This window comes from Chiloscyllium plagiosum, chromosome 9 (assembly GCF_004010195.1).
Source record: "Chiloscyllium plagiosum isolate BGI_BamShark_2017 chromosome 9, ASM401019v2, whole genome shotgun sequence".
Classification (NCBI taxonomy): Eukaryota; Metazoa; Chordata; class Chondrichthyes; order Orectolobiformes; family Hemiscylliidae; genus Chiloscyllium; species Chiloscyllium plagiosum.
In genome coordinates this window covers 103,153,276-103,160,896 of record NC_057718.1, presented here as the reverse complement: position 1 = coordinate 103,160,896, position 7,621 = coordinate 103,153,276, and positions in this window count along the sequence as shown.

The window sequence follows — 7,621 nt, the reverse complement described above, 5'->3', positions numbered from 1 at the left end:
AGGTGTGGGCGCCAGTCTTGCACCTCCTGCGGTTGCAGGGGAAGGTGCGGGGAGTGGAGGTTGGGTTGGTGGGGGGTGTGGATCTGACGAGGGAGTCACGGAGGGAGTGGTCTTTACGGAACGCTGATAGGGGAGGGGAGGGAAATATATCCTTGGTGGTGGGGTCCGTTTGGAGGTGGCAGAAATGACGGCAGATGATACGCTGTTCCAGCAGCACATTTTCAGCTCTTATAGAACATAGAACATTACAGCACAGTACAGGCCCTTCGGCCCTCGATGTTGTGCCGCCCTGTCATACTAATCTGAAGCCCATCCCACCTACACTATTCCATGTATGTCCATATGCCTGTCCAATGACGACTTAAATATACTTAAATTTGATGAATCTACTACCGTTGCAGGCAAAGCATTTCATACCCTTACTACTCTCTGAGTAAAGAAACTACCTCTGACATCTGTCTTATGTCTATCTCCCCTCACTTTAATGTTGTGTCCCCTCGTGTTTGCCATCCCCATACTTGGAAAATGGCTCTCCCTGTCCACCCTATTTAACCCTCTGATTATCTTGTATGTCTCTATTAAGTCACCTTTCAACCTTCTTCTCTCTAACGAGAACAGACTCAAGGCCCTCAGCCTTTCCTTATAAGACATTCCTTCCATACCAGGCAACATCCTAGTAAATCTCCTCTGCACCCTTTCCAAAGCTTCCACATCCTTCTTAATTCCAGGTTAATTATTAATTTCAAATTTCACCAACTGCCATGGCAGGATATCATCCTGTGTCCCCAGAAAGTTCCCTGGATTTTGGGATTAACAATCTAGCAAAGATACCACAAGGCCATGTGTGTAAGGGAAGAAAGTGTGAGGGCATGGGGTGGCACTATGTTAACGTGGAGGCAAAAGGGCTATGGGATTGGTAGAGGAAAGCAGCTTGGCATGGGGAGTTAGCACGGTGGCTCAGTGGTTAGCACTGCTGCCTCATAGTACCAGGGTCCCTGCTTCAATTCCAGCCTTGGCCTACTGTCTGTGTGGAGTTTGCACATTCCCCCCATTGTGCGCGTGGGTTTCCTTCGGGTGCTATGGTTTTCTCTGACAGTCCAAGGATGTGCAGGCTGGGTGAATTGGTCATGCTAAATTGTCCATAGTGTTAGGTGCATTAGTCAGAGGGGGGTGGGTTTCTCTTCAGAAGGTCAGTGTGGACTTGTTGGGCCGAAGGGCCTGTTTCTACACTGTAGGGAATCTAACCATTAAGTGACCAATAGGTTGCCTCAAGGGAGTCCATCAGCTTCAGTGAGGTGACAGCCCAGTGCTACTATCCATAGGCTATTAATCCAGGTAATGTCCTGGGGACCTGGGTTCATATCCTGCCACAGCAGATGGAATTCAATTGAAGTCTGGAGTTAAGAGTCTAATGATGACGATGAAATCATTGTCGATTGTAAGTAAACCCCATCCAGTTCACTAATACCCTTTAGGGAAGGAAACTGCCATCCTTACTTGGTCTGGTGACTCCAGACTCACAGCAATGGGGTGGACTCTCAATAACCCTCTGGGCAATTAGGGATGGGCAATAAATGCTGAGATAGCCTGTGACAGCTGCATTTTGTGAATGAATAAAAAAAGATGGGGCCAAGAGGGTTTGTTTCGGGAATGAGATGACATGGGTCTATGTGGATGAGGCATTCTATGTTTTTTTGGGAGTGGGGGGTGTATGAGAGAGTGGTAAAGGATGAGGGCTGGGGAGATGCTTCATGGCTTATTTTATGTTTAACTTACTCACCACCACAAGGTTGGATCCCCTTCGTAAATTTTACCCATAACCGGTCTACACAGCTCTCCTTCTCCAACCCCTGTCCTTTGTAAAGTCACATTGGTAAAGCTGTAGGTTCCTCCTGTCTTTGAGAACCTGACTCTGGAACCACAATCCAGAGCTCAGTGCTGTGCCCAGACCCTTGCAGTGAGACCTGAACCCACAACCTCCTGTGTGAAAGGCAACAGTGCAGTGGGACTGAGTGAGCCCCAACGATGCTCAACCCTACAAGGCAGAACACTTCCCCGGCCTCAGTCTGAAATGACTGACACCTTCACTCTGAGACCACAACACCTCAGTCCAGACCCTTCAGCCAGGAAGACGCAACCTCACAACATGCAAACGCTCTCTGTCAACATAGGGGTATACGATGCTCAAGGGGATTGATAATGTCGATGAAACGAGGATGTTTCCTCATGTGAGGCAATCTAGAATGAGAGGTCATTGTTGTAGGATAAGGGGTAGCAGGTTTAAAACAGAGATGAGGAGGAATCACGTCTCTCAAAGGGTGGTGAATCTGTTAAATTCATTACCCCAGAGTGCGGTGGATGCTGGGACATTGAGTAACTTTAAGGAGGAGGTAGACAGGTTTTTTTAAATTGTTGAGAGTGTGGTGCTGGAAAAGCACAGCAGGTCAGGCAGCATCCAAAGAGCAGCAGAATCGACATTTCAGGCAGAATCCATTCATCAGGATTCCTGATGAAGGGCTCATGCCCAAAGCATCGACTCTCCTGCTCCTCGGATGTTGTCTGACCTGCTGTGCTTTTCCAGCACCACACTCTCGACTCTGATCTCCAGCATCTGCAGTCCTCCTTTCCTCCAGGTTTTTAAAATTGTAATGGGTTGGAGGGTTATGGAGAGCAGGTAGGAAAGTGGAGTTGAAGCAGAAACTAGATCAGCCATGATCGTATAGAACGGGGGTGCAGCGCACAGGGCTGAATAGCCTGGTTCTCACACAGTAATGGAGAGTGGTCAGGTTCAGAAAACACAGTCTCAGATTCTCCATCTCTCGCACCAGATTAATTACAGTGCTCCTACGACTTAGTTTGATTGCCTAATATAACCTGGTACATTTCACTTCAAAAAAAGAGACTACTTTATTCTAACGACATAACCTACTCCATTAAAAATGAAATCAGTTTCCTGTGTGTCATTGAAGAGCTACAGTGTTTGAAATCACAGCTTTCGATTAACAACCATTTCACTCTTCTCCATTGTAAAGATATTAACAGTGCAATCCCACTGCATAATTATCGCTAAATTTCATAGTTCACATAAAAAAAAAACACCGAGTGCAGGCGTACAGCTTTAATTAGCTAGTCTCTTAGCAGTAAAGGTCAGGCAATTACCATGTGTGAAGTCTCAGTGTGTAATTTATGAGTGGAAAGAGGAATTTGTAAGCAGTTTGATCAATTATTTTTCAGCACAATTCCAGGAGCCACTGAGCCAATCTTTCGTGATTTCTGATTCTGTCAAATATACAAAAAAAATCACCATTGTCTATAATCAGTTAATTAAACCCACATTCTAAATAAACAGGAGAATATAGATACAGTCCCATTCAAACAAGGAAGAGATCAGCTAAAATGCAATTATAGCAAATTGCTTTGGCCGTTTCGTTAAAATAAACGTATCAGTGCAGTGTCAAAATTGAGAGGCACAGGCGGCTTTTACACTGGGTCACAGGATTAGCGTCATATTTGACCCAGAGATGAGCTTCTGACTGGATATTCAAGGCCTTGCTAAGACAGTATGTTTCCACCTCAAGAACATCACTCAAAACTGTTGCAAAAGGCAAAATGCCATCGATGCCGAAGATTTGAAATAGACACAGGAGCAGCAGAAGAAACTCAGCAGGTCTGCCAGCATCTGTGGAGAGAGAAAGCAGAGTTAACGTTTTGAATCTGGGTGTGATATTTCTTCAGAACTGGAGAGAGGTGGACGTGAGGTGGGTTTTATGCTGTTGATAAAGGGTGGAGGTGTCAGATGGTACAGAAGGGAAGAGTCGAAAAGTGTGGTGCTGGAAAAGCACAACAGTTCAGGCAACATCCGAGGAGCAGGAGGGTCGACGTTTCAGGCATAGGCCTGAATCAGGAATGTGGGGTATGTTGGAGAGTTGGATCTGGGATAAGATGTGGGAAGGGGAGATGAGGAAACTGGTGAACTTGACATTGATTTCGTGTGGTTGGAGGGTCCCAAGGCAGAATATGACATGTTCTTCCTCTAGGCATCGGATGGCTTGGATTTGGTGGTGGAGGAGACCCAGGATTTGCCCCCGACGCCTGGAGGAAGAACGCCTCATTTTCTGCCTTGTGACCCTCCAACCACACGGGGTCAATGTCAAGTTCACCAGTTTCCTCATCTCCCCTCCCCCCACCTCATCCCAGATCCAACCCTCCATCTTGGCACCGCTCTCTTGACCTGTCCTATCTGTCCTATCTGACATACCCTCCCCTCCGACCTATCATCATCACCTCCCACCTGCATCTACCTATTGTTTTCCCAGCTACCTTCCCCCCCAGCCCCACTCCCACCCTCCTCTTTATCTCTCAGTCCCCTCCCCCCACATTCCTGATGAAGGGCTTATGACTGAAACATTGACTCTCCTGCTCCTCAGATGCAGACTGACCTGCTGTGCTTTTCCAGCACCACACTTTTCGACACTGACTCTCCAGCATCTGCAGTCCTCACTCTCTCCTAGGTAGAGAAGGAAAGGTCAGGAAAAGTTAAATGGTGAGGGAGATTAGAGATCACAGATGGAATAGAAGAGAATGTAAAGGAGTACTAGTGGTATACAGAAGCAACAAAGCAAAGATACAGATTAGGTGCTAACAGCAGAGTAAAGGCCAGGTTGTAGAAGAACATTGCCAGGGTGGGATGGATCTTTGAGAATGCTGGCGGCCTTTCCTTGACAGTGGGCCTGGTAAATAGATTCTATAGATGGGAGGTTGGCCTTTGTGATTGTCTGGGCCGAGTTCACCACTCTCTGTAACTATCCCTGATCTTGAATGGTACAGTTGCCATACCAGGTAGTGATACATCCAGACAGAATGCTCTCGATGGCACACCTTTAAAAGTTGGCAAGGATATTCGCCAGCATGCCAAATTTCCTCTTCTGTCTGAGGAAGAAGAGATATTGTTGGGCCTTTGTAACCAGAGCGTCCACATGAAGAGCCCAAGAAAGCTTGTTGTGGATGATCACTCCCAGGAGCTTGACATTCTCCATTCGTTCCCCCTCTGTGCTGTTAATGTGTAGGGGGCATGAGTAACATCCTGCCGAAAGACAATAATGAGTTCCTTGGTTTTGCCGGCATTGAGAGCTCGGTTGTTTTCAGTGCTCTATTTTTCCAGGTCTCCCACCTCCCGTCCGTAGTCTGTTTCATCGACATCTGAGATTCAATTGACTATGTCATCAGCGAACTTGTAAATGGCATTAGTCTGGTATTTGGTGACACAGTCATGGGTATACAGAGAGTACAGCAGGGGGGCTCCAGTGTTGCATGTTAGTGAGGATGAAATATTGTCCCCAGTCTTCACTGATTGTGGCCTGTGGGTCAGGAAACTGAGGATCCAGTTGCAGAGAGTGGGGCTTAGTCTGAGATCACTAAGTTGAGTAATCAGTCTCGAGGGGATAATAGTGTTGAAGACTGAACTGTGGTCAATGAGTAGGATTCTTACGTAGCTGTTCTTGGTGTCAAGATGTTCTAGGGAGGAGTGAAGGGCAAGTGATATGGCATCTGACATGGATCTGTTGGTCTGATAGGCAAATTGGAGTGGGTCAAGAGTAGTGGGGAGGCTGGAGCTGATTAATGCTATGACCAGCCTTTCAAAGCCCTTCATGACTACCGAAGTTAGGGCCACTGGGCGGTAGTCATTGGGACATGCTGCATGAGCCTCCTTAGGCACAGGGATGATGTTAGCCTCCTGAAACAGGCAGGGACAGTGGCCTGCTGCAAGGAGAGGTTGAAGATGTCCGAGAAGACCTCTGCCAGTTGATCTGCACATGCTCTGAGTGCACGGCCTGGTACTCCATCTGGTCCCATCACTTTCCTTGGATTCACATGAAGGAAAAGTGATTTGACCTCTGATGCAGTGACTGTTGGGATAGATTCATCAGGACATGTCGGAATAGGTGTTACCTCTCTGCCGAAATTCTGCTCAAAGCGAGCATAGAAGGCATTGAGACGAGCTGGGAGGGATGTGTCATTGTCTGCTATCTTGTACTGTCTCTTTTTAGAACCTGTGATGTCATTCAATCCTTGCTATAGTCGCCGGGTGTCTGTCTGGGTCTCTAGTTTGGATCGGTATTGGTCCTTGGCTGTCTTCATGGCTCTGTGAAGGTCATATTTGGATTCCTTATGTTTGAGTGGGTCTCCTGATCTGAAGACCTCACACCTGGTTTTTAGCAGGTTCTGTATGTCCTGATTCATCCAGAGTTTCCTGTTTGGGAACACCCGGATTGACTTCCTTGGTATGCACTTCCTGGGTATCCTTGACTTGCAAACACTATGCCCTTGTTTAATGTCAGTGTAACTTTGACAGTTGGAAACCTTCTAGAAACAAATATTCAGGATAATATTAGTGCAAGTAACTGCTTGGTAGGACACACCTGAGTATGCCTGAAAAAAAGATACATGGATCAAACATTTTCGTCTTCCACTCATCAGAACAATTCACAAGGATACGAAAAACCAAGGTTGCACAATCATCAAACCAGGTGACATGTAGATTTTGGTCTATGTTTACGATGTGTTTAATCAGAAAATATATTAGTTTTTCTGGAGCATTGATTTTAAACCAGTATGTGTAAGAGAACAGGTGATTGGGCCCCAGGGTAGAAATGGGAACTGGTTTATGCTATGAGATATTTACAATTGGAGAGATGAAGCAATGAACACTGTCAGTTTGGTGTTGGCTTAGAAGAAGCAAGAATAAGTTTTGTTCAGGAGACAGACATGGATTACAAAGCTTCTGATTCAGTTCAGAGAACCTGCTGACTATAACGAGTACTTTGAAGGCACTTTTTATTTTCATTCTAAATTGTTTAAAGTCTGTATTCCCATGTTAGTCAATTTTCATTTTGCTATTTCAGTTCTGTGACAACACTTCAAGTATCTATACCGAGGTACCCTGTACCTAAGATTGCACCGAGAGGCGACATTAGAAACTTTTTACTGCATTCTTTTGAGTCGATGTGACAATTAAGATGATTCTATTCTAAAAGTAGGTAACGTCAGGGTAAGGATATTAGTTTGACAAGTCTATACCAGATGTTCATGATTAGATTCCTGAACAAAGTATTTGAAGCTAAGAAAATTTAAGCTCAGTTATGTGAATAATCAAGGAAGAGACTATTAAAATCTCCAGACCATGGACTGAATGGAGCAGTTCAGTTAAACCTCTAGATGCGCTCGAGAAGGAAACCCTATCTGACATAGTGCACTATAAGCAGATGGAATTGGGAGTCGATGGGATTTTGTTCTACTGTATGATTTGAAATATTTAAAATATTTTCCAGGTATTTTTAATCAAACCTGTACTAATACGTTATGACAAACCTCTGGAGCTGATGGAATTTGAACCCAAGCCTCCTCACCTTATTAGGTAAAAACAAGGACTGCAGATGCTGGAAACAGATTCTAGATTAGAGTGGTGCTGGAAAAGCACAGCAGTTTAGGCAGCATCAAATCGACGTTTCGGGCAAAAGCCCTTCATCAGGAATAGAGGCAGGGTGCCTGCAGGGTAGAGAGATAAATGAGAGGAGGGTGGGGGGGGTGGGGAGAAAGTAACATAGAGTACTATAGATAAATG